Source organism: Ixodes scapularis, unplaced genomic scaffold, assembly GCF_016920785.2.
Source record: "Ixodes scapularis isolate PalLabHiFi unplaced genomic scaffold, ASM1692078v2 PGA_scaffold5__190_contigs__length_132052651, whole genome shotgun sequence".
In the NCBI taxonomy this organism is placed as follows: domain Eukaryota; kingdom Metazoa; phylum Arthropoda; class Arachnida; order Ixodida; family Ixodidae; genus Ixodes; species Ixodes scapularis.
Genome location: NW_024609880.1, coordinates 37,991,855 through 38,018,005, shown reverse-complemented (window position 1 = coordinate 38,018,005; position 26,151 = coordinate 37,991,855). Strand labels below are relative to the sequence as shown.

Genomic DNA, 26,151 nt, shown 5'->3' with positions numbered 1-26,151 from the left:
CTTTTCCTTTTATCCCGTTACCAAATGAACGTTTTCCTGCCAAATTTATGCCCAAAATAAGTGCAAACGAAGTACCTTGAATGCTAAGGTACTTCGTTTGAATGCCAAACGAAGTACCTTGGCATTCAAGATGCTTGGCCCCCTTTTCTCTAGCGTCTGTTCAACGAAAATAATTCTAAAAAAGGAAGTACGTAGTAAAAACAAAATATTGAAATAACCTCTTTAAGTGGGTTATTGCACTTACTTCTCAGGCATGCAGCTTCTGAATACCACCTTGTACTGCCAAGTTACTTCGCCATGCGTGGAGCAGAACAATCCAGTGAACTTCTCCCTCACTGCTTTGTTCCTTTCAGATGCATTGTTTGAGCCAAGGCGGGTCACATCTGAAAGTGCACTTCCGTCAGCGGCATCAGCCCTCCATTGACCGTTGGTTATGGCCCCCGACGCTTCCTCTCGGTCACCTTAAAGGCCCGTTCACACTCTTGCAACCGAGTGCGACCGAGAGAGACCAAACCGGTTTTTAAGCCTCTTGCGATCTCTTAGGACCAGCTCCGCTCAGTGCATCCGGTCCCAAGAAGTCTTTCTCGGTCGTACTCGGTTGCAAGAGTATGAACGCGCCTTAACCAGCAGGGCAGTAGCGACGTTCCCCCTGCTCGCTTTCATCGCACACCCTTAAGTAGTTCTGAAGGTTGCCGCATGCCCAGACAATGGCATCCAGGGTCTTCTCAGACCCCTGGATTGGTTGTCTGAAGATGCGCCAACGTGCAACTAGGATGTCGAAAGCATTTTCAATGACGCTCCTCGACCTGGAAAGTCTGTTTCTGAACACCTTCGGCTTCAACTTCAGATCTTTCTTAGGGTAAGGGCGCATCAGGTTGGTGAGCAGGGTGAAGGTTTCATCTGTTACAAAGACGAAAGGCAGTTTGGTTGATGTCTGGAACAGCTAATCAGCCGGCGGGAGACCAAGTCCTCCAGAGAGTATGGACTGCCCCATTTCAGAGTTTCTGAAGATTCCTCCATCACTATATTGCCCTGGTTGCCCAACGCCTACCAGCGTAAACTTGTAGCTGGCGTCGCAGCCTGCAATTAAGACAATGCTGTGGAACCCTTTATAGTTCAACGTGTCGGAGCCTGCACAAGGTGGAGCTTGGATGGTCACATGCTTGCCGTCCAGGGCTCTGACACAGTTCGGGAAATTCCACAGCCTTTCGAACTCCCCTTCAAGTCGCTCCCACTGAGCAGTGTTGGGGGCTTGTTGGGGCTTCGGACCCTACAAGGTCATTCGCCGCTTCGGAGACTTGAACTACGAGGTGCTCCTCGACGGGGCCCGACCATAAGGACCCCGCCAGCCACGACCCGAAGTCGCCCACGTAGTTCCTTTCGCGTTGCATCGGGGCGATGCAATTTTCAAAGGGGGGATAATGCCGCCCGCAGAGCCAAGAGAGCAACGCTCGCTCACGGACTTCTAGAAGATTCGCATTCATTCTTGCACCGGACGTAACTTTCGTCCTGATTTCTTGTTGTCGAAAGCGCCAGTTCATCCTCGCCCCGAGCGAGCGACGCTCGAACCTTCCTTCACCGAACTTTCGAGATTGTGACGCACTGTAGATAAGCAGCTGCCCGCGACCTTGTCGAGTCAGTGTCGCCCTTCCTCTTTGTCAGGCCGCCGAATCGCCGCCCGCTTTTCTGCTGCCTCGACGCTCGTTCTTTATTTTTCGTTTGGCACAAGTTTGCTTCTTAAACCTTTATTTTTCAGTTCGTTGTTCATCTTCTCGTCACCTTCATTAGTGACAATATATATATATATATATATAAAGAGAGAGAGAGAGAGAGGTGCACTTCACGATGCGACAGAAGCCCCCAGATGTCGCCCCACACAACAGATATATTGGCGGAGGCTCTGGCGATAGTCCGTTGCAACTCAAGAAGGTAGGGTGAGAGTAAGACGGGCCGGGGAGGAAAATGCAAACGGAACGCTAGAGAGAAAAAGAGGTATCGCCCTCTCTTCTCCAGTGTTCCGCCTGCTTCCTCCTTCCCGGCCCACCTTACCCTCGCCCTACTTTCTTGAGTTGCAACAGACTATAGGAAAGAGCTTTTTCGAAAGAGTATATCTCTAAACTTATATTGTCATAAGTAAGGGCCAATGGTACACTGAAGTAAGAAGTAAGATTTTAAAGGTAGCAATTATTCATCGGAAAAGAAGAGGCACATTGTGGAGTTTCGGGAATGTAAATAATTCACCTTGACCTTCCAGGCTGGGTAGCGGAGAAATCTGGAAGCATTTGAAGTGATTGGTGTATTGGAATAGCCGAGGGACAAATCTGAAGGTGTAAGCAATTTCTAGGTCATATAGACCAATTTATGTTTACAAATAAACCGGAGTGCCCCTGGTGGACAACACAGACACTGCGCATGCGCGATGGAGTGTGGGCAAGGAGCTCGCCGTCGCCTATAAACAAACCACTGAAATGCGATGTTGTCGGCGTCGGTGTGAGTCCCCGTGCTCTTTTTCGCGTTGGAATCGTTTTGTCTACGTCTAGCTGGCAATGTCTGAATACTTGAGAGGACGCAGCGCAATCACCGACGCTTGTTACTCCGCAAAACCTAGTGTGAATAATGTGACATGCGGCGATTCATTCCGCTTGGACGCCGCAGAATGGACGCTAAAGCCTGATTCACATTATGAGATTCCGCTCGCAATTTTCAACCGCGACGTCGCCTGGGCTGCAGAACCGTGAACAGTAGCTGAGATGGTCGACGTCAGTACTCAAAATCGCAAGCAGAATTGGACCAAGTGAATCAGGCATAACAAGTCGGTGATGGCCACTGGTAACAATTAACAACAAATGTTTGTATCTACTGTTTACACCCAGCCTACTTTTCCAACCAACCATCACACTTAAAACGTCTTTTGATGCCTGCACTCAATTCTTATCGCAATTACGGGGCCAACGCTTCGTCTACGGGCCGGTGTAGTTTGAAAGAGCAGGCAACAAGCAGAAATGTTTGAAAGAGCAAACGACAGTTCAAACGATCTGGCGGCCGTTTGAACTTGAAGACGTACGGAGCGTATTCCGCAGGTGGTCCCTAGAACTTGACAGTTTTCTCGCTTTCGCGTTGGAAAAAACAAACAAATCTGATGACGACAAGTGTTCGTGAATTCAACCAAAAGTGCTCCCCGCGCAAGCATTCGTAGTACGACGGCGTCTGGTTTTCCCTTTTCGCTGCTCATATGCACGTTCTCAAACGAACCAAGCACATGAAAACTGACTTTCAAACCTTTCTCGACTCTTTTGATAGAGTTCCATTCGTGGCGTTTTGACGAAAAGGCAGGTTTTGGTCTGGTTTCTTTCAAAATAGCGCAGGAATGCACGTCCCGCATGGTGATTTCCGCCCACAGCCCCAGACCGGAAGTGCGATTCACGCGCCACCACCGCACCGTGATGTAACAGAGTTGACTTCGTGTATACTATTTTTACAAATTTTCATACTGGTGCTTCTGACGTTTCTCTCATCGTACTTTTAATGCTGCAAACTACTTCTTGGAATCAAATGAGTTTGAAATATTCATTATTAAAATAATAAAAAAAAGAAGAAAAAAACAGTTGCCGAGCCGGTGGTTCCACGCGTCTGGCTGGTGTGCTTACGTAAGTCAAGGGAATTCCGGGGAAAGGAGTAAGGCACTATAAGTTAAAATAAATAAGAAAATTCTGAGTACAAAGTTCCAGGGAAAGAAGTAAGGAAATCCCAATTTGATAAGGACTCCGGTTAGAATTGGCGCACTTTAAACGCCAGGAACGAGCAAATGATGAGGGAAGTCATGGGTTGCTGCCTAAACTCGCCCCATAAACCCCTCTTTCACAACACGTAGGGGACTTCAGTTTAAGGGATTTATGCCGTGACGACAAAACTCTTCTCTTGAAGTCCCTTGCTTCAGTCAACCTCGTAGGGCCCTGAAGATGTTGATTTCTATCTAAATTATGTTTGGATAAGACGTGAAGTCAAATTAGAAGCAGGATAAAGAGAATTCAATCTTCCACACAGATTCAGCGATGTTCTCAAAGTATAGTTTTATTCCAAAAATATATTTCCGTCTCTCTCTTAAAGTGTTCCTACTTTAAACCTCGTAGCGGAGTTTGTAGAAATGAGGCTCACGTAAAATTCTTTAAAATTTCTGACGACGAAAACTTCCCAGTAGTCTTCTGCTTCCAACTGCTGCCAGCGGCTCTAAAAGTGACGACGTTACACAAATCTGGCGAGGGCTGTTTTCCGAAGAATGCATCAATCATTTCAGCATAGCTTACGCCAAGCGTCTGGAAGTTCGATTGAAGGGAATTTCAGAAGGTTATTGATCACAATACAAACCCAAAAGCAGAGTTAAGAATAAGGGGAACGAGCATAAAACACAGATCGAAGGAGGCCATACGTTGTTCGGTTCCCTTAGTCTAAAACAGCCGAAGTGATTTATAGACTACCGAAACCGTTTTCTTGAAAACATTTAGTTTTGAATGTTTCTATTTGCTTTGTACAGTATTTGTACTAAAAAAAACTCAAGAGTAAACGGTCGCAAAGAACTTTCTACATCGATCACCGTCACGTAAACTCTTTAACATAGACGATTCAACCTTCAACCTGCAAACTGCTAATCACAAAGAGAAGCTTTGGAAAGAAAGAGGACGCATATAAAATAGTTTCATTTCAGCCCTATATTCCCATCCCGAAAGGCCATTTTTAAATGTCAGTACCTATTTTTGTCCCACGGACAGAACATGCTGCAGATTGAACGCTGCAAAGCAAACCAACGAAAAAGACAAATGCCAATGCCAAGACCACGTTAGCGCTTCTGACGTTCCTAGTAATATTTGACTATGTACATTTATTTATTTTTAAAAGTTCGTTTCTTGATATAGATGAATTTAAAACGATGTGCGGGGCCTCAGTGGCCCTGAAAACTTTTAAATTGAATTCTCAGCCAAAAAAAAGAAAAGATGATAAGGACTAGAAATAAAAGCGAAGGGAATTGTAAGTTACGTAATAGTTTGTTTGTTTGCGTGTTGGTCTATAAACAGATCACGTGCCTATGACGTCAAGCCGAAAATGGGGAGCAGCAAATAGCACCGCCTACGCACAGAATCGTCAGAAGTGAGAAAGCGCAGGCGAACTGCTTAGAAACGATATACCCGTGAACCCTGATAGGGGGAAAATAAAAAAAAAAGGAAAAAACAACTGTCTGAAATGCAGCGGAAATCTAGTGATGCGAGCGTTACGATAAATACATTCAAACAGAGAGAAACGATAAAGAGGGATCCAAACTGCACATACAAAACACCTACGGACATCTAGCAGACAGACTAAGCTACTTACAATGTTCAACACCTGGAGATAAGATACGCCCTTGACACCGAACACAACCAACTTCCACACTGTAAACCATACAGGCTGAACTCAAAATCCCCCAAGAAAACTTATGTGCCCAATCTTCTTCTTATAACAATCCGATTTGAACCCATTTTTTTTTATCTTCTTCGTATTAATTTTCACAGGTATGTCGTATACACAGAAACTTCTTCGCATCACTAAGCTGGAATTTTCGAACGCTCAGTATACGTAAAGAAAATACAATTATTTCTATAATTTTGATTAAATAAATATTGCTCCTTAGGTTGATTACACAGATATATTGCCGTTTATTTTTTTATTTTTACTACTTCATCTATATAGTGCTAAAAACGCCCCTGGCGATCATTAAAAAAAATTCTTTGGTCGTAACTACAGTACATCCAACTGTTCATTGTCACTCAGCAGATTACTGGAACAGACTTACCGTGCGAATTGTGAATATATATCGAGGCTGCAGAGTCCTAAAACCGTGAAATAAATCTGCAATTTAGTCAAGACTGCAGAACCCCAATAACAAATACTATTTCTGGTTCGCATATAGCGATGGTGATCAAGCCGCAATCCATGTACAAAAGCAGTTCCTTTCTCTGCTGTCTAACATATCTAATCATATTGCTGCACAACTGTGCATGAACAGCGTCTCGGTCTGCTTTCTTTGTATCATTTTATGTGGTGTCATAGGTACAGGCCTGGGGATTCCACGATGAACTAACTCCACGGATCGCCGTCCCGATCTTGGAGGTGGCAGACACTCGACGCATCCCACTCCTCGTACTACGGCCAGCTGGTCGAAGAGATCCCTGGATTTAACTGAAGCCCCTTCCTGTTTCAAAAGTAGCGCAATGTGCGTCAATGAAGGAGGCACGTGCAACGTGCAGCACCGAGATAGATTTCAGACGCCATGTTCTTCCCAGAAGTGGCGCGCGGCACGCATCTCGAGCGTTTCCACAAAAATGAATGGCGTCACTATTCCCAAGATAGAGGGGCTTTAGATTTAACGGTTCGCGAACTACGCGACACTACGGTTACTGGAACGCGTCTCGATAATGAAAACTCTAGACTGGGACAAAATAAAATAACGGACAAGTACACCCACCGTCTCAAGAAGTCAAGAACGCGTCTTCGGCTAGTGTGGATAGCGTCCTCCCATACCTCAAAACTGGTCCCGAAGTGCGAAACAAATGACGTTGAAAAAGCCGGCTTATCACGCTTTTGTGTGTTACCATCCTTCCGCGTGCTTCTTCAAGTCTAAATAAAAAAGTGCAAGGGAACTCGAGTTCCGCTTTCGCCACGGAATTCACACGCCTGAATACCGAAGCTTGCGTGGAATGTCAAGAGGGAGAACGAACAGCAGCAGAGCAGGCGTCTGCCGCATCCACAATAGCTGCTTTGACACTACCAGAATCGTGGAAGGCGAGAGAAAAAAAAAAACAGTCGGAGACGCGCGCCAGTCACTATACGGGTAGAAACTCAGGAGGAGGAGGAGACGAGGAAGAGCGGGGACGTCAGAACACCGAGCTCTGCCTGGAATGATTAGAGCGGAGGCAGAAAGCTAGCTGACTTTGTTCCTGCACACTCTACAATCGCGATTGAACGCCGAACTCCGGCGTCCGGAGTTCGGCATTCGCGACCGAACGCGTTCGAACAGTGAGTACACACAAAAACAGCTAGCTCTGCATCTACCCCCTAATCCTTCCAGTCAGAGGTCTGCATACTGCCGTCTCTGAGCGCTCTTATTTCCCTCTTTTCGTATGTTTCTCCGCGTATAGCGATACCAGCGACTCTGACACGCGTTGGTCTCATGTGCCACCATTGGTACTATGAACCGTAGAACCATAATCGCAAGAACTTGAAGCCTTTTTTTGCGGCCTCGTTAAGTATGTATAATTGCAGTGTGCAAGTCAGTTCGATTTGTGTGCTTCATAAAAAAAAATGCACGAAAAGTATAAGTGAGCAGGGTTATTAAAAAAAAAATTTGTTCCCAGTGTATTCACTTTACTTTTTATATTGTTTAGCGCGTTCCATACCTTAAAGGGGCCCTGCAACAACTTTTTGACTGGTTTTCAATTTGCACCGAACCTGAGCGCACTCAACGCAATAACTTAATGGAACTTTCCTTTTCTCAAATTTCGCTTTATTTTAAAAGTTATAGGCAAATTAGAATTACGAAAATAAGCAAAAAATAACCTCCTTCATGACGTCGTAGGTTCTGGCTTGAGTGACCGTGAACTAGAGGAGGAGTAGTGAGCTCATCGAGCGCTCACGGCTGCCGCACTCCGCGTCGACGGCTCGAGAGGGCGACACTAATGCACGTGTTAGATAGGCTGTATGAAGCGGGCGGCCAGGGCGGCTCGCATTGCATTTGCTCCGCGATTAAACGCTAATTCGGCATAACACTTCATTGGCCACAAACGACAGCAAACACAGGGTAATGATCAGTTCAGAACGGGAGCCACTTTGCGCTTCCATACCGCCAAATGGCCAAATCGCCAGCCAAGTCCGCGCCGAAAGTCTTCGGAACGCTCGGAACCGGTCGGATGCTCGAGCCGGTATACGACCGCAGCGCCGCCGCGTACATCCGAGACCTTTTTACACTCGCCGCTCGTCGGCTTTGACTCGGAGCCTCATCCCACTAGCCCTTTTTTAGTGTGCGCCGTTTTTTCCGCCCCTTAGTGGAGGGTTTGTCGACGGGTTTTTTCTTGTTTCCGTACTTTATAAACTGCAATTGTTTCTTTTCTGATCTAAAATACTGAACAAAAACTACTTGCAAACATAATTCAAACGGTTCGCGACTCTTATATTTCGTATCTGGACTAAAAAAAAAAAAAAGATTTTAGCGGCTTTGACCAGTAGTAAGCCAAGGACCAAAGACGTCACATATTGCGCGCTTTCGGCAACGCGGGTCGCCCTCGTAGGTGGAGGAGGTTTCCGAGTCGTCCGGCTAAAATATGACTCACTGATATTTGGTTACTCTCTCTGTGCCCGCTGGCTTGCCCGAACCTCAAGAGATGTGGATACCGCAAAAAAGGTAGACGCTTAAATATGATTGCAGGGGCCCTTAAACGACAAATTTCGCCCTTCGTCCCAGCCCGGCAATATACAAATATTAGTATAGCTCCCAAAAAGTATATCTGATATATATCAGTAAGTAATATCTACTTCAAGTGTACTTTTCAATGCGATATGCACAAAGTAAAAAATATGTTTAGTTTGTCAATAATTCGATTGCACTAGTCAAATAGGCGTTAGAGGTATAAGCCTACAAAATGGGGATCGGTGGCCAAGTGTGTTAACGCACAGCAGCTCTGATCATGTTGAGTAAAAGCTAACGCCGCAGAATCCAAGGATCCTAGGTTCAATTCCTACCCCTGCCCGTATCATCCTAGATGAGCATCGCACCGGCATGCGGTCGTGAATCACTACAGCCTGATGAGCGTTGAGACCCCAGCATAGCAGTGGTATACTTCGTTTCACCTTAAGTCCAGATGCAGCCGACGCTATGGGATGATGGGGCCAATCATACAGAATCAAAAGGCCACCACCGTGTTGTCCGTCGTGTTCATGTGCGCGTTCTATCATCGCTGAACCAATCACGAACGGAAAAAGCCACGTGAATTGCGTTTTTGAGGCTGCTTGATTGCTTTCATTAGCTAATGGCCTCTGCAGCGTCTGGACATAAGCTGAAACAAAGTGTAGTGCGCTGGAATACATTTCGTATCTTCAGCGGAGACAACAGACGCCGAATAAGGCTGAAAAACTTCCCGCTGCCTAAACCTACAATTTTTTTATTTGTTTCCTTTATTTTATTTTGCTTCAAAGGCATCTAGCAATGCATTGCATGAGGGTGAAAGCAAGACAGTCAGACAAGTCGTAAAGTATAAGGCATGTTTTTGATTCGAACATATTTTTTCTTTAAACGGGGTGTGAGCCAGACGAGTGCAGGTTTCACCATGTGTTTATTCATCCGGCTCCGCGGACTCTAGATGAGGACATAGTCGTCAGGGTTGGTGGATATGATATTTTAATCAAGTGATTGATTTAAATCACGTGATGATATTCTAATAAAGTTTTACTAATTGGTTTTAGGGTCAGGTTGTAATTGCAGTCTTGGCATCAATTATTATTAAAGGCCAGACCAGTTTAAATAACTTGCAAAAAAAAGATTATGGTTTCTGATATAGTATTACGGTTTTTTTTCCTCTCAAATTCGGCGTTTTTCGGTGTCAATTTTCTGTAGTGGATAAAATATGTATCGCAAATTGCAAATTTTAGTAGCTATACCAATATTTGAATATTGCCGGGCTCGATCGAAGCCCGAAATTTGTCGTTAAGGTATGGAGCACACTCCTCCTGTGGCGTGGCGAACCCTGCAGGATCGCCTCGCCACAGAGCGGCTGTACTCTACACAACGGAGGAGCTGCGCCTCCTTTGGGGTTCACGAAATCTCCCTTGCGGCACATCAATGAGGGGTGCTGCATGGGGAGAGCGCGTACGCTGACCGCATCACACGGATCAACTGGCTCGGCAAGCGCAAGCTCGAACTGGCCATCGCGCTCCTCTAGCGGCGACGACCGGACCTTAGTCCAACCTGCAGCACCATCCACCCCCTAACACCCACAACGACGACAAAGTCACCTACATGCCGGACGATGTTTGAAAAAAAAGGGGGGGGGGGGACCGTGTGCGCCCTGGCGACTGCTGAGACGGGTGGCTCGACAACGGGAAATCGGTGGCCGACTGTCTTGTGTCTTATACACCGGTAAAGCTGTGAATTAAGCCGAACTCCGAGCCCGACAGAAAAATTGCAAGACGAGCGAGTCTGACAAGAGCGAACCCCGCCAATAGACAACAAAGACCCTGAAATATGAGCCAGTCGCTGCTAGGAAGAATCATGGGCATTCAGACTCCTGCCAGAAAAACCGAAGCGGACTAAGCCAAGGGTGGCAAACACGTGGCAGCAGACCGCGTCCGTTTTTACCGTTGTTTGCATGCCCGTCACACCTCGCACTGCGACGCCCATTCCCGGCGAGGTGATACGTCAAGGCCTGGATTGACCAATATGACCGTGTCGCTTGCCACAACGAGGGGACAAACGGCCAGCACCTGCAGGACATGTACTTTTCGTGGAAGAAACTGCCAGGCACTGGATTTAGACGCACGAATCTTTTTTTGACGTCGTGGGAAGTCTGCAAGATCAAGGCGAAGCGCACGCTCGTCAGCCAGCATCGACGAGAGACAGCCAAATACCTGATTCAGTCCAAAATACGGCTCCAACAAGAGCGTCATCGCCTTTATGGAAGATTGTTTTGCGCCTGATCGAGTGCCCGCGCGGGCCCTCATGCTACAGAAGACAATTGAAGCTGAGAATGCTCATGTCCCTCATCTGAGGGACAACATCTTCGGCAGCCTTGTCCGCAACCCTCTGACAACACTCGAAGGATTCATCACCGAGTCTTCCAATATTGAACATGCACTGCATGCCCGAGCCCGTCAATTTTAACAACCCACCGGCGGCTCGACACTCGAGTCGTCCAGCTGCAACTTCAACGGCAGCGTCTTAGGCATTTGCGACATTATCCTCGACATTTTCCGGGAGGAGATCAGGAAACTATTTCTTGCCACCAGTCCTCCAGCTTTCATTTCTACTGCTGAGATTGTCCGAGAAGAAGTTCAACAGAAATTTTAAAGGGAGACTTCTACGAGCGAGACGTCATCTGACAAACCAAGGGGAACTCAAGTCGTAATGGCACGATGACCAACACCTGCTGCCCGTTAGTATTCGATGCCGATTCACTGCAACGCCCCAATGCCACAGTATTATCGGCGTCGGGAAGAACCAGTTATTCATTGATTTGGTGCCGGTCGACGTACAAGTGAAATAATGATTTGCTGACACCAATCATCTGTGTCCACTCCACTATGGACACTTTAGACAAGATTCGAAACCGTTGCCCAGTCAGCGCCAAAAGCGCTTGGAATTAAACGCTCTTTCACGAACTTCAAATTAAAACATAAAAATACGCTTTAGGAACGGAATGGCCAGATGGCATCGTCCTAATAAAAGCGCACATGAGGGAACCCTACCCTAAACTAAAGGACGTTGAGGCAACCTGATATTCACTGGCGGCATTGCTGTGTGCGCGGCTGCTGAGCGCGTGTAGAAAGCGCACAATCATGATCGCCGGTCTTAGTACGCTATTAATTTATCTCATTCTGAGCATGCGCTCTAAACATCGCCATGAAATATGGCGCCCTGTGAATACTCCCTCTTGTAAGATATATAAAGGCAACGATAATAGCTGATGGCTGTGCTGTCGTCTGCGTCTTCCTAAGAACAATCTCACACCGGCACCGGCACCGGCACCATTCACTTTTGATTAATGAGGTTCTCAGTGAACCTTCTTTCATCCATGAAACCGGGTACTGATCTTTCCCAAGAGTCTCCAGTTATGTTTTAGGCTATTTTCGTCTGATTGTTTTCCATTTGATGAGCGAAATAATAAAGCACACACTAATGATGATCGGACCTATCTACTCGCGTCTTACCTTGTCCTCCAAAACTTTTATCAAATTAATTCGAGTTTTTGCCTGCAAGAATTGATTGTTTTGAAAGTGAATAAAAACATTAGAAAATTAATGCTAAATTTTGTTTTCAATACATTTTTGCTAAACATCACTTGGCATATTTATCGCTATACATTTTTTGTATTCAGCAGTCACTCATGAATCTTTTTTTTTTTCAGACTGTTCACTGCTGTTCACTGCTCCAAGAGCAGTGAACAGAGGGCGCCTCGCCCGGCTACTAGCGAGCACGGCTGGAGCCCAACCAGGGCAACTTTTGGAAGGCCATGTCATCGAGCGATCGGATACTAGTGCCGCTTCAGAGTTCATAACGGCGATCGGAGATTCGAGCTCGAGATCGGGTCCTATGATCGCGGAAGCGGGTCGTCTCAAAGTTGCAAACATTCCCAGTAAGATGGCGCCACTTGTCAGATCAAACTTTATTGCCTGGTCCGGGCTGGTGGTATAGCGCAATGAGGTCTAATTAGCTCAATGTTCAGAATATACTTCTCCTGCTGGTAAAAACACTACTTCTTTCAAACTTTGCTTGTTTTGCTGTCTTAGTTACTCGCTAGGTATAGGCTTAAATTATGTAGTTTTAGACCAGACACCTTCTGGTTTTCGCTTTTAAGCTGAACATTCTCTAATATTCTCAAAACTGGCAATTAGCAATATTGCAAAAACAAATTCACTTTTAATAAACATTGTTTTAAATTGTATTCGCTTGTTGTATGAATTCTATACTATCTATAACCGTTAAGCGTTTTTAGACCGACCACCTTTATGAGTTTTATTTCGTTGAATACTGAATATTTTACGTGTGTAACAATTTTTCGAGGAGCAGTGAACTTTTTTTGTAAAAATGAGTCATTTAATTGTGCTTTGCTTGCCTTATAACTAATACACATAATTTCTTTAAAAAATCGGTGTCGTCGGACATGCAGCAAGAAATTGTTATTGCAAAAAATATTTGGGAAGGGTACTTTTACGTCACCAACAACACTCAGTGTTTTAGAGTGAATTCGTGAGGGTTTAATTTGGGCCTGAAGAGTTTTGCGTCGAATCGACTTTATAACCACCAGTCGGCTTCGTCAGTTACTTTTCGTGCGTTCTGCCAGACCTGGTCTCGAGCGGTGTTCACGTTTCTGCAAATGGTGACTGATCAAAAAGGCGCCAAGGCGCAATGTATACACCAAAGAGGTCATTCAGGATAATGAATCGTATACAACCGAAGCAGCGAGCTTTCTCTGTACAATGCCTCCGAAGAGAGCTTTGCCCCATACATTTAATCCGGCATTTGCACAAAGACCCACGAGGCCCGATTGCGCTTCGCGGAATCGCAGGAGCTTTAGTGGAGAGCGTTCTGCGGTCAGTACTTTATTTATTCAGTACGTGACCACTTGGCGTTTGGGGCTCCATTACGGCCTCTTGAATGGCCAGTATTTATTGCACCAGAGTAATAGGACATTTTCCGTTAACAACCGTGTCTTAGCCGAATGGTGACCAACGAACAGCGGCCACAAAGTAATAAATGTGCGGGTGCAAATGAGCTGGTGTAAATTAAACATGATTCCCAAACCCCGAGACTTTAGACAACGCCATCACATCGTATCAAAATCATATTCCACTAAGCAAAACGACAGGTAGCTGATTGAGAATTGGAGGTTTTTGGGGTGTCGTTATTGTTCGGATCCCCATCTAAATATACCCACTAAATGTTTAGAATGTGAAAGGTTCTACTATTATGTCATCGTTGTAACTCATCATTGTTTGCGATACTGAAAAGCCACCTGCAGGCTGAATAGGGACTAATCATGATGGTTAATTGGGACATATATGAAAAAGAGGATATATGGGGTCCAATATCAACATTTAGCACGTTAAATATCCCAGAGAGCGGCAGCAGAAACAGTATATATGTTCCGAAGCGAAAAATGAGTATATGTCTCACTGGAACGGTGCAATGTCATAGCAGATGCCTAACATGGATTAGTTTTGTTATCAATGCATTCAACCAATTCCATACTTTTCTAAACATTCCTTGGTGATTACGAGAATTTGTCCTGTCCATCCCGGCCAGAGACAGACCTGGGAGCATTGTTTAAAGTTTACTTCGTTCGAGCGCAAACATTTAAATATAAAATGGTGTGCTATCTACACAAAATAAACGTTTTCGAAACACGTGAGATCCATTTTCGTAGATAGGAGGCAGTACGCCCGGAATGAGTTTTAAAATAGCGTTCTCCAATGGCAGCTATACAAAGAGGTAAATCGAGAAAATGTGCGAAAAGCTCTGGGTAGCGGCTGGCATTACAGTTAATTGTTGTGCTGCGCTTCCGCAAAGCTTGGCAAAGAAAGAACGCCACGCAAAGTAGTGTCCAGATTTCTTCATTTTGTTTCTGTCTTTGAGCACTACAATGTAGTTCCGATTCAACACCAATGCAACCTTCAATCAGCGCACTGCCCGCTCAACACAATTAGAACCACGAAGCGACGAACGTGACAGCACTTCGCGGGAGGGGGGCGCGCCGACGACGTACACTAGTGTCAACTCCAAAGTTTTGATTCTTTCGCTGGGGCCGTAACTTTAGCCTTTCAATTGCCAAAGAACATTTACCATAGAAGGTAATAGATGCGTGCCCGTGGCTGAACCATGACAAGCCACGAAAGAATCGTGTACATTGTTGGGTTTCGTTTTTCTAATTTACATATTAGCGGCAAATAGCGGAATAAGAATCCGCCCCTGTGGAAATACCTACAAATGAAAACACCACAGCTCTCTTTGCCTTTTAGTTTTTTTTTTTTTTTTTGTCTTGTTTATTTTTAGTGATAACGCGTGTTAACGGTGAAGTGAATAATGCTCCATTGTTCCATACCTCCGAATAATTCGCATTGACAGGGGCCAATGAATTCGATTAAAGTTTTTGTTTTATAATTATTTACCAAAACCGTGTTGCTAGTCAGGCGTAAAAGATTGATCACCTTGAAATACAAAAAAAAAAAGTTGTCCAGCTCGCCGACATAAATCAGGACGCCTAACGTTGACAAATATTCTGAGTTGGAATTTGTGGCTCCTGGATATGGATGTTCAGACATGTTTTCTTGAATAGTAAGACTTTCGTCCCGCAGACACATTTGCATAAGATTACGTCTTGTGCCATAAGCACTTGTACCACCCGCCTTATAATACAGAGTTAAATCTCTGCGATTGATGACATGAGATTTCGGCCTGTCGGTACTGTGTCAGATCTTGTATCCTTCTTGAACTTCCTTGTTCTCATTGATGTCTTGCTTCTTTGTTTCTCAGTGATTATGATGGCGCGTAGCAAAACGCCAAACTCTCCCAAATTACTCCGAGCGCTATATGCTTACAGTTTCGAGGTGGATACAGCCAAAATGCAGAAGAAATTTTCTCTGTGTATTGTTACGCCGCAGGCATTAAACACGCACAAAAATCGACACCAACATTTATCCCTAAATTTATATAATGCACGTACGAGCCATCGGTCAGCCTTGTGCAGATAAAACAATTATGTTTTGTGAATGAGTGACGAACATCTGGTTTAATTGCCATCAATTGCCTCTACATCATCATGCTTGCATTACAAAGACCGTAGTTTACTGGTAAGTGTAGTAGAAGTAGATCATATTAGCCGGCGAACTTGCAAGATTTAAAACCAGGTGCAGGGGTAAAGCGTCAGGCTACTGACCGAGAGGTTCTGGGATTGATTGAGAATAGAATAGAAAAGAATAGAATAGAATAGTTTATTTCAGACATGCATGTGTCATACATATGTCTGGGGGGCTGCAGGAAAAGAAGGCAAAAAAGCCCTCTGACGAGGCCGCCAGCCCCCCCCCCCCCCCTCCTTATAGCAGTCAACAGAAACAGCATACAATAATTTAGCAACAAGATAGAAATAAACATAGGCATCAGTAAACCATTCCGATCAATATCATCCATATAAACATATAAACATAAGCAATGCGTCGCAATAAAACAAAAAAAAAGAAAGAAAAACAAGAAAAACCTGTATTCATTGACATTAACATCGTCATTATCAACAAAATCATCAAACGCATGTCTGACATTAACACATCACAACGCTTCATAACACCATGAAAGAGAGACATCTTAAAGGCACTATATTTACAATGAGAACGCATAAAAGTTACATTTTCTTACAATAATTTAAGGCGGGTGATCGCCTTCAAGGAAATATGTTTTGACTTTATTCCTTATGGTGGGGATGAGTATGTATTGATGCAATTTTCAGAATTTAGTTGGGTATTTTTTTCGTTTTTTGCTTTTGTGGTCATGGTAACCAAGCCGGTTGAGCTTAGATGCTATGCCATCTGCGCACCGCGGAGGTATGAATGGACAAACTGACGTAGACAGAAACTTCTGAAAATAGGGTGTTACGCTGCAAATGATCATGTATTCAATGCGTTGAAAATATTATATTGCTGCATATATCAAGGTTGGGTAGCACAGTTGGCTGTGTAAAAAAAAAGTTATTTTTCGCGTCGTCCGTATACGCCACCGGCTGCCGATATCGCATATCGCGTTGCCTCTGCAACGTTCCACAGGAACCGAAAGCAAAACTGAAGCTCGATTTTGTAAACCTCATAAATAAACATAGGTATCACAGAAAGATGAAACTCTCTGAATGTGACACAGGCCGCCGCAATAGATTTGAAAAGTTCGAGAATATGACGACATCTATATAAAGAACAAACATTGTTGTTTTTAGTGCCGATGTTGATATGTATTTGAAATAACTCCAACGAAAAAATTATACCGTCATCCGTCTTGGTTTCTAAATTTGTATGTAATCCACCCTCTCTGGTTATTTCTTTTTCAACTGGCGTCTTGTTTTTACTTGTTGTTTTACCACATATTGATATATTGTGCTTTTCTACTGGGTCTAATATTGTAACTACCGCCCGTCAAAGCATTTCCACTTATTTGTTTATAAAACCCAGACGTTCTCGGAATCACTCAGCATGACATCGCAAAGCTGAGTATCTCATCAAAATTGAATACCGGTTTTAGGACTAGGACAGCTCGTACATCATGGGACAATAACCCGCGACAGGTCAGACCCAAGCCACGCTCCAGTAGTGAGTGGATAGGACGGGCCGGTCAATGGGTTGCCCGCTTCATCGCGATGATGACGGCACTACAAACATGGTTTGCGTCTGGCGGGTAAGTGGGCCATCATCGGGCAGTGATATGGAAACAGAGTCCCGCCAAACTGCTTTGGACATTTAGTTTTTGTGCACCAATCGATTTTGTTCCATCTCTTGATGCGACGCGACGAACCAGAAACGGAGCCAGAAATTCTTACATCATAGTTGACATTGCCTGGCAGAAAATTGCAGCCCTTTCAGATATGGGTGCCCCAATATCTCTTTTTGGAGACTTTGTAAAACAATCGTGTAAAGACCGTAGTATACCTATGCGATCCTCGCAAAAAGAAAGTTCCGCATTGCATCGAACGAAGTAATATCCGCTAGCGAGGGAGCTCGCTTGCAACTCTCCTATGATGGACGGAAATGTCAGCAATACCTTACTTACCTACCAGGTATTGCTTGTGGCATCATTCTTGGGAGGGATTTTATAACAAGAGAGGGCATCATCCTAGACCTCGCAATGGGAGAATACCGGTGTGGCTGGAACTCAAACCCTTTAACTTTTCCAGTGAGACCTCAGACAATACCAGAGCGTCTACCACGAGGCGAAGCACGCTGTTCTGAACAAAATGCAGACGTTTCGCTGATCATCGACGTAGGAAAAAATATACGTGTAGCCTTCAGTTCATTCTCTGGGACAGATATTCAGCGCGAACGTCTTGCGAAAGTGCTGAAGCCGTTTTCTTACATGTTCACTGAGATTCCCGGGAAGACTAATATACTAGAATATTAAATCGATATCGGGGATGCCCGACCAATTCGATTCAACGCGCGCCCCTTGAGTGTTCATTAAAAAGAGCTGCTTGACCGCGCATTAGAACAAATGATCGACCTCTTAACGCCATAACGAGAAGGGATGCATACCCTTTCCCATTGATCTCGTCCGTAATGTGTGCACTGGGATCGGCAAACATTTTTACCACTCTTGGACTGTAGTAGAGGGTTTTTCCAGATTCCTGTTGCCAAGGCTGACACTCCTAAATGACCTTCATTTGCCATAGGGTCCTATTTGAATTCGATAGACTTCCTTTTGGCCTGTCTAATTCTCCCGCAAGTTTCCAGAGGGTCATGGACACCGTCTTGAGGGATACTAAATTTAACTGTACAATGGCTTACATGCACGACGTAGTGGTGTTTTCAAAGACCTTGGACGACCACATTACCCATTTGTAGGTTGTTCTGCAGCGGATGAATGATGCAGGACTGACGATTAACCCAAACAAAGTACAGCTGGCTTTAAGTGGGGTACCGCTTCTTGGATTCCTGGTGGAGCATGCAGACTTGTCAACCCTACAATGCTGAAAATACTACAGGGGATGCCAAAAACACTACACTTGTGTAAAGAAATACGAAAACTATTTTATTCTTCAAAAAACTTCGTTTAGGTAAGAAAAATGCCTCAACTAGGGCACAAGCACCTCATACATTGCACAAAATGTCTTATTCTTTAAAAGTTGAAGGTTGGGCCAACACTGAAGAAGTTGCAGCTTTTGCTTTTCTTAGGAAGTTGTTGTTGAACACTTGTTCATGGCACTTTCCGGACTGGCTGCACCTCACAACTAACAACTGTTCAAGAGTGTTTTTCGACATAGAGGAGCGGAATTGCGTTTGTGCCTTCTTCACTTTGCTGAACACTCTTTCGCCTGTGCCTGGTTTAACGAAGACGTTAAAGAGCAAAGTTCTTGCTCTTTAACGTCTCCACAACAACCGCTGTGAACGGCACGTTGTGTTCGAACAAAAATGCCGTAAAAAGGCATTCTGCTCTGGTAGTGTCGTAATCCGTTCATCGACTAAAGTACCCTCAAAGCTTCTCCTAGGCTTCAACTAGTTTTGCAGAGTCCTTGTGCTTTTTTGTATTCAAACGACACATACCAGCGTGGGAAATGTTGACATTGCAGGAACACAGACTACCAAATCCGTACCTTTCGCCCCTACGCGACATCTTCATAAATGGAAAGTCGGTTGAATAGCTGGGAATAAACACTTGCAAGTATTTTTTTCCTGACATCTTGTACCAAAGATGGTTTCAAGGGATCCCCATGAGTAAAAGTTCCAGAAACACAAAGCACAACGTTCGCCACAACCCACGTCGCCACAACAAAGGAGATTTCCTGAACAGTATTGGATTAAGATGGATGGATGGATGTTAGCGGCTATACCACCCCATACAACACTGACCTCAATCACAATTGCCTCACAACGAGGAGCGGTAGCTTGCGCGTCCTGGCATACAAGTGAATGTACCAGTGTTGCCAACCCCAACTTGTAAACAGGCGAGAAAAAAACTTTTTTTTTTTTACACGGGGTGCGGAAAATTGTAAAAATATTGTTGTTAATAAGATAACCGTAAGAAAGCGCTGGAAAGCGGACACTTTACGATATAATCGTAAAACTTGGCAGGTATGATAGATTCCTCCATCCACAGGAGAAGAAGTTGAAAGCAATGATAAAATTTCGCACTCCTCAGGACAAAAAGAGTTTACAGCAATATCTTGGCATGGTGGGATTCTACCGCCAGCTTATATCGAACTGTGCCGATTCGGCCCGACCTCTTCATGAGCTGCTGGGCCGGGATGTCCCATGGAATTGGACTGCTGCTCACGAGGAAGCCTTCAGAACGCTGGCAGTCGCCATTGCCGATACAGCGTCCCCCAGACTTCCCGATCTGAATGCCACATTTGTGATACAAACCGACGGCAGCGAGTACGGACTAGGAGTAGTGCTTCTACAGGAACATAATGGGGCCTTACGACCCGTTGCATCTGCGAGCCACACACTGTCGGCAGCGGAGCGTAACTATACCGCCACCGAAAAGGAGTGCCTAGCAATAATATTTTCCCTAAAGAAGTTCGATATGTACCTTGACGGAGCCACCTTTACAATTCAAGCGTTGACCTGGCTGAAAAATCTTAAAAACCCAGCAGGACGTCTAGCTCGATGGGCTCTCACCTTACAGGGATACAATTTCTCCATTGAGTACCGGCCTGGAAAATCCAACATTGCGGCGGACTCCTTGTCTCGCACGGGCCCCCTTCCATCCCAGCAAAAGAAAGAGGCGACGGAGTTGGTCGCTGTTACTAACGAGGAACTTTCCTGGGGTGTAGTCGTGACCGGGGACAGCTGCTCAGAGCCCAGCGAGCAGACGATCGGTGCCAGCAGATATCTACGCGGTTAAATCAACCCAGTTCCAGTGGACAGGACATGAATGATGCACCCACAGACACCTACGTTCAGAGTAACCGATGGCCTTTTACTTCGATACATACCTCAAGCAGGTGAGGGTGACCCTACCACTTCGCCATTCCGTGTAGTCGTGCCGGAAATATTACGGCGTACTTTTATAAGTTACTTTCATGACACTCCCTATTGAAAAATCCTGCAAAAACATCCAGTGACATTCGGTGGAAACGGGTCAATTTCCACTCATTTTCACCAGAAACCAGCGTAGTTTATTAGTCTTTGGTGGAAATATTACCGGCCGCCACTTCTAGTAACCAGATTTCGCTGGACCTTTTTCCGGAGCCACTTACGGTTAAAATCCGGCAAAAGCTTCCCGTGACATTTGGCGGAAACGGGTTAATTTCCACTCATTTTCACCAGAAACCAGCATAGCCAGTTTCGGTGGAAGTTATACCAGAACCACTTTCGATTACCCACCGTTGGAATCCTACCGGAAGCCACTGTCGTTTGCCGGACACCGAACATCTGTGGAAGCCGACGCAAGGGGAACGGCTAAATTCAAGGAAGCCAAGACGAGCAGGGGGACTGTGTTCGGAATGGCGGCCGCCAATGCAGCGGCATTCTCGTGAGTGCGTGTTTTAGCTCGAAACGACGTTGCAATTCTGCAAGAAGTGCGTGCACAGAACTGTTTGGACGATCCAAAAAGGTGGGCAGCGATCACCGGCAACTTGATATTTGCGACAGGCAAAAGTCTGGGCCAGAGCAGGTACGAGACCACTGGGGCAGCATTCTCGTGAGTTCGAGGTTTAGCTCGGGACGACGTTGCAATCCTCAAGAAGTGCGTACAGTGAACTGTTTTGGCGATCCGAAAACGTGGGCACTTTCACCCGTTTTCATCCGAAACCAGTTTACCACTGCAGTCTTCGGTAGATTATTTGCCAGCAAACAGATTTCACTGGAGTGTCGCTGGCAGCCCAGACTTCCCGGTTTTCCTAGAAATCTTACCCGAAACGGGTGACTTGCTTCCCTGTTTAGGAACCTTCACTCGATGCCGACGCGAGGGGAGGGGGAAGCCGAGACGAGCCGGGGACTATGTGTGTAATTTTGGCGCCTTGCACCAAGGACGAGTCCCCACGCACCCTCTCTCCCTCGCATTGGGTTTGTGGGGAAAATGCAAGAAAGTCGTTTTGCTGACTTTTTTTTTTTTAAAACCGGGTTCTTTGTCCGTCAACGAGCAACCGCCGGCCAGGAACGAACGCTCAGTCTCGGCTTCTCGTTCCATGTGTGCGACCTGTATCTTCCAAAGCAGCTGGGTGTGCAGATGAAAATAATATATTTTTCAGTGGCCTGTTTCTTACGCGTCTTTGTCCGTCCGTCTTCAGCAGCAAGCGAAAAAAACTGTGCCTAAGATTTCTCAACGTCGGCGGATGTTCGTTTCGCGCGTTCGTGGTTTTCGCTAAGCGTGCTACCGACGCCTGGTGCACCCGCGGCGACGGCATCAGGGACGACATCGTAAGTGTGCCCGGGATTTCAAAACAGCGGCGGATGTTCGCTCCGCGCGTTCGTGGTTTTCGCTAAGCGTGCACGCCTGGTGCACCCGCGGCGACGGCATCAGGGGCGACATCGTGAGTGTGCCCGGGATTTCTCAACAGCGGCGGATGTTCGCTCCGCGAGTTCATGGTTTTCGCTAAACGTGCTGCTGACAGCATACGTGTGTGTGTCCGTGTGGTGCACCTCCGCGGTTTTATTAGTTGAACTACCGTGCGTCTAGAAATTTACCCAGCGACATTGTGAGTACCTTGAAAGAAATCTTTTGCGGCAAAGAGCTTGGTTGTTCCTATTTGGTCTGAATGCTTTTATCTACAGCTGTGCAAATTGCTTCACTGGTATCGACCCTGTTAAATAAATACATAGAACCTTAAGGCCTATATGGACTAACCACTTTAATTGTTACCGAATCGTCCAGCATCTGGTAAACATAGCCAACCACGGCTTCCTCCTAAGTGCCTTTCGTTGACATCCGAAAAAGAAAGAAAAAACACGGTAAATTCCGGCTAATCTGGTGATCTGGTAATTTCTGGCTTTACTGGAAGTGAAAAGAGTCCCATAATCCAATAAAATACATTTTCACTGGAAATAAGCTTCCGGTGAAAATCCGGTGACATTCTGATAAAATATCTGGTGACATTGCGGTGAAAGTTCGGTGACATTCCTGTAAAACAACCGGTGACATTCCAGTAAAAATATCCGCCGACATTCCGGTAAACTACGGCTTTACTGGAAGTGAAAACAGTCCCATAATCTAGTAAAATAGACTTTTACTGAAGATGACATTCCGGTCAAAAATATTTTTCAATAGGGCTGTCCTGGCAGGTCACAGTGATGGAAAAAAAAAACCTACCAAAAGGTCTGCCGAATTGCACCCTGGCCTCAAATGAATCGCGTTGTCTTGCGTTATGTCCGCAGCTGTCCTCAATGCCAGACAGCAAAATCCCGAGGCGGGAAGCCCCTGGGTTTCATGCTGACGGTTCAGAGTCATCGTCCTTGGGAAATTGCTGCGTGTGATATCATGGTCCCATTTCCACACAGCCCACAAGGCGACAGATACCTCCTTGTGGTCACTGAACACTTCTCCAAGTGGATCGACCTTCATCCCCTGCGTCAACTTACGTCCAAGATGATACGGGACAAACTTCGAGAAACATTTTCCCGGTTTGGATATCCTGTTGTCCTTTTAACAGACCAGGCCACCTACTACACCAGCACTGTATTTAAAAATTGTTGTGAGATTCTCGGTATCCAACATAATTGTACTTCCCCTTATCACCCCCAGGCCAATATCACTGAAAGAGTAAATCGCAGCCTACTGGAAACGCTAATCTTGAACACTAACGAACACCGCGATTGAGACTCTAATACCCCAGAGATGGCCTTTGCTACCCATACCACAGAAAACCGAACCAAGGGATTCACACCGGCACGATTGAATTTTGGTCGGGAGATCAGAGTACCCATGGAAAACAATATAGAGCTTGCGCCAGATGGCTCGTCCGCGCCAATCACATTCAAGGATTGCGCAAAGACTCTGCGATAATATTCGAAATACAGTGAAAATGGACCGGGTGAATATCGAACTAGCCCAATCACGACAACGAACCCAATATAATGAAGGCCGGAGAAATGTCAAATTTTCTGTCGGAGATCCAGTTCTCCGACGCACTCACCAACTCTGTAACGCCAGCCAAGGAATTTCCGCTTCAGTCGCCAAACGATGGGACGGGCCATTCGTGGTCGAAAAGCGAACTACACGCCTCGCATATCGAATACGGTTCCCCATCACCGGCGCACGCGTCGGACCTGTTAACATCGATGACTTCCAACCCTTTATTGAACGTGGCGAAGAGTGTTGAGAGTTCAGTAACGTCGTCCCCATCTTGTCTAGTTGTGCCTCTTCTTGACCTCAACTATCTGCAGCCATGTCGCCAGACCGACCGTGATCACGGCCACGCCACTCAACCCCGCGGCGGTCCTCTTACCATCGGTCGCGCTCCCCCGGCAGCCGCAGTCTTGGCCATCGGCCGCCGCCTCAGCACCCATGGCGACGCCCCCGAACCCATGAGGCTGCGACGTGGTGCATCATGGAGCATCACAGCCTCGGGGGGTTCGCTTCCCGCTTGCGCTCGGACCGACAGCCACAGGTCCCACAAAGACAGGCGCCGACCGACGCCCCAGCACCATTCCACGGACGCACCCTGAATGAGCGGTGTGCAAAGGACACACCGTCGACCTACGTCGACGAAGAGCGTGCCGGGTTATGCGCCCTGTACCAGGTGCCCATGATAGGGGGGGGGGGGGGGGGGGGGTCATCTACACGGGGCACTCCACACCGAGCGTCGCCAACGACTAGAGAACAATGCATCGGCAGCAAGTCGGCCGCTAACAACCGCCGACGTCGAGGCGGCGCTCATCGTCGTGTCGAGATCGTGCTCCGAGAGGCTTAAAACGCCTGACCAGGCAGCACACCCACATGAAGATGTCATCCTTGACGAGCTTTAATCCGCCTCTTTCCCCCTCCCTCCTGCCTCATTCAGCAAGCCAACGGCCCCGAACGCGGTATAGGAAACCGGACGTGCTCAGATCACAGGATTCCGAGGACGCCGGGAGTGCGGATCCCAGCGGACAGGAACCGTTGCTACAGAGCCGCAGGGAGAGGAGCGGCCGGCAGAGTCCTTCTCGAGCAGCCAAGCACATCTCTGAAAGCACCGTAGCCATAAGTGGATCGCGCATCCGAGGAGACGTTAACTCCAGGACCACAGTGAACGTCTCCCGTTCCAGCGAAGGCGTCGAGAGTCAACACTTTTCAGTCGAAGCTCAGAGCGCTCAAAGCCAGAGTCTGCTTCCACCGTCCTTCCCGCCAGCCGTCGCGCCACCCCAAGCTCACCGATTCGCGCCCTTTCAAAGATCCTTTGGACCGCACGTCAGATACCGTTCGGAGTCCCACTACCACCGTACGGTCCTCCGATCATCTTCGAAAAGCTTAAGACTCACGTGACCACCATGGGAGCCACCTTGGCCGACATCATACAGTCCGGCGTGGAGAACCTCGACATCGAAGTCGGCCTGTGCGCCACGGGTGCCGAGTCGTACACGCTATTCGCCGCTATTTAGTAGTGTTTCTTGTATTCGTGCTATTGTGCTGGTCATGGAGATTGGGAAAGTCAACCCAATGACGAGAACAAAGAAGTAACAGAATACAAAACGACTTGTGATTCAACGCATGTGTTTGCCCTTTTGTATGTCGCTGTGTGTGATTGGTCTTGCGCTGTTAACCTAAGAATATGAATCACAAACTCGCCCAAGTTTCCATTTGATCACGCCCGTGGTTTTTCCGGTTTAACACCTACCTAGCCTCTTTAGTTTTGTTGCCCGAGAACCTTTTTGGCATAATTAGCGAAAACGCTTTGTTTTTATTCTTTCCATCATTAGTAGTTTCATGTTTGTTTCTGCGTGCCTTCATGGTGTGACGTGACGACGTCATGTCACGTGACATCACGACATCACGTGACTCATGGTATCACCTGACGTCATAAAGTGGCGTGGCTTTGCTGTGCAACGTGACTTGACATGATAATGCCACGTGATGGTGTCAGCTGACGCCAAGTAACGGGTGATTTGAGGCGCGGCGTGACGACTGCGGCGTAACGTCAATGTGGAATCACTTGGCGGAGGGCCGAAAATGGCCCGCGTCGATATGGAGCGCGGTCGACGGCGCGAAAACCGCGAAGTGTGCCACTAGCTGCTATCGCAGCAAAAACGTAAAACTGATGTTTAGTTTTATAGACGAACACGCGTCCCTGACGTCACGCAGCTGCGGTGGCACTGTCGACGGCACAGCGCATGCGCGGACGCTTCACACGAATCCGGTTTCTGTGCACTCGCAGCACCCACACCTGGTGTGGGCAAACGCGGGTTTGTTTGTAACCAGCGTGCCGGTCTATACAGATATGAACCATTACTATTTGTGCCTTCATAAAGAATAGAATATGTTAACTAGCTATTTCGGCTGGTATGTTGCTGTATGAAATGTTTCATCTGGGAAATTATTTTTTTTTCTGGTGAAGGTTCGTTGGATCTTTGAAACAATTTAACATTATTTCATATTCTTGCGCAAAGTAAAAGCTGATCTAGTCTTTCTTTTGTTTGTTTATATTGATTTTTTTAAATAAAAATAAACTGTTAGTACGTTTTCCCATCTTGGCCAATATGTAGAGATTCCAACACAGTTTGCAAATAAGAACTGCTCAAACTGAAAAGTGT

At 46.3% G+C, this 26,151-nt stretch overlaps 1 pseudogene; it reads left to right on the top strand.

The window, feature by feature from the left end:
- Positions 1–773: 773 nt before the first annotated feature.
- Positions 774–24,390, top strand: LOC120839576 (annotated as a pseudogene).
- The last annotated feature ends 1,761 nt before the right edge of the window (positions 24,391–26,151 follow it).